Source organism: Meriones unguiculatus, chromosome 4 (assembly GCF_030254825.1).
Source record: "Meriones unguiculatus strain TT.TT164.6M chromosome 4, Bangor_MerUng_6.1, whole genome shotgun sequence".
NCBI classification, from domain to species: Eukaryota; Metazoa; Chordata; class Mammalia; order Rodentia; family Muridae; genus Meriones; species Meriones unguiculatus.
Window position 1 is genome coordinate 54070699 of NC_083352.1, and position 1994 is coordinate 54072692.

The window sequence follows — 1994 nt, forward strand, 5'->3', positions numbered from 1 at the left end:
ATCTGAAGCCTCTGGAGCCTCCTCAGGCACCTGCACTCATGTGCGCACACACACACACACACACACACACACACACAGACACAGACACACAGACGTGTGCACACACAAATAAATAAATAAATGAATATTTATACTCTTTTTAAAGAGTCTAAATTCGGGGGATACTGAGACTGAAGTGGCCACATCCTGTAGCCAGGCAGGACTTCCAGCGGAAGGAGGGGCCCACTAACCCACCCACAAAAACCTCCACCCAAAATTTGTCCTGCCTACAAGATGTGCAGGGATAGAGGATGGAAAAGAGATTGAGGGAATGGCCAGCCAATGATAGGCCCAACTTGAGACCCACCCCATGGGAGAGAGCCAACCCCTGACAGTATTAATGATCCCCTGCTAAGCTTGCAGAGAGGAGCCTAGCAGAGCTGTCCTCTGAGAGGCTTCATCCAGAAGATAATGGAAACAGATGCGGAGACTCACATCCAAGCATTAGGAGGACATCAGGGAGTCTGGTGGAAGAGTTAGGGGAAGAACTGAGGGAGCTGAAAAGGTCAAGGACTCCATAAAAAAGACCTACACAGCCAACTAACCTGGGCCCATGCGGGCTCACAGAGACTGAACCACCAACCAAAGAACATGCGTGGGCTGGACCTAGGCCCCCTATACATATGAAGCTGATTGGCTGCTTTGTCCTCAAGTGGGTTCCCTAACAATTGGAGCAAAGCTGTCTCTGACTGGACTCTGTTGCCTCCCTTTGGATCCCATTTCCCTAGCAGGGCTGCCTTGTCTCAGTGAAAGAGGAGGTGCTTAGTCCCAATGCAGCTTGATGTGCCAGGGTGGGTTAGTACTGGGGGAGGGGGGAGGGGAGAGTGGGTGAGAGGGTGGGGCTGGGAGAAGAGGAGGGGGTGGGGTTTTGATTGGGATGTAATATGAACAAACAAATAAATTAGTGGGAAAAAAGAGAGAAGGAAATGCCAAATTACGGAAACCTCTGGCAGATGCTGTCAGTCAGTGCTCAGGAAGGGAGGACACCGTCGAGAGAGGCACGATACAGGTGAAATGTTGTTTAAATGGAACCTTGAACCACAAGTAAGACTCAGTGATCTTTCTGGGGATTTTTATAACAGCTATAAATTATCTCCATATCTAGTGTTCCTCTTGTCTCCCAGCCTCTCCAGTCCCCCTGCTCTGAACAATGATATGAGCTCCAACTGCTCACCCCTGCTCTCTGAGCAGGCCCTGCTGCCTGCTGCATTTTAATTGCAGCCAGTGGGGCTGAAGTGATTGTGTGCTGGGGTGATGGGTCTTCTGTTTTCTCTGTGCCAGCATGGAATGGGACTTTGTTCACCCAGCGTTCAGGTGAGCCCAGTGGTCCTGAAGAGAACAGCAGGCCAATCTTCTGGAGCAACAGGTCTCAACCTGTGGGTCGTGACCCCTTTAGGGTCGACAACCTTTTCACAGAGGTCGAATATTAGATATCCTTCGTATCAGGTATTTACATTTACTGTTACATTCATAACAGTAGCACAATTACAGTTAAGCAGCAATGAAAATCATTTTATGGTTGGGGTCACCACAGCATAAGGAACTGTACTAAAGGATCACAGCATTAGGAAGGTTAAGATGTAGCCCATGGCAGCTCAGTCCCCAAGTGGGTTCCCTAGTAATGGGAACAGGGGCTGTCTCTGACATGAACTCAGTGGCCTGCTCTTTGATCACCTCTCCCTGATGGGGGACCAGCCTTACCAGGCCACAGAGGAAGACAATACAGCCAGTCCTGATGAGACCTGATAGACTAGGGTCAGATGGAAGAGGAGGAGGACCTCCCCTATCAGTGGACTTGGAAAGGGGCAGGGAGGAGATGAGGAAGGGAGGATGGGATTGGGAGGGAATGAGAGAGGGGGCTACATCTGGGATACAAAGTGAATAAACTGTAATTAATATAAAAAAATTAAAAAATTAACTAAAAGAACCACTGTTTTGGACAGTTGTGTGGACAA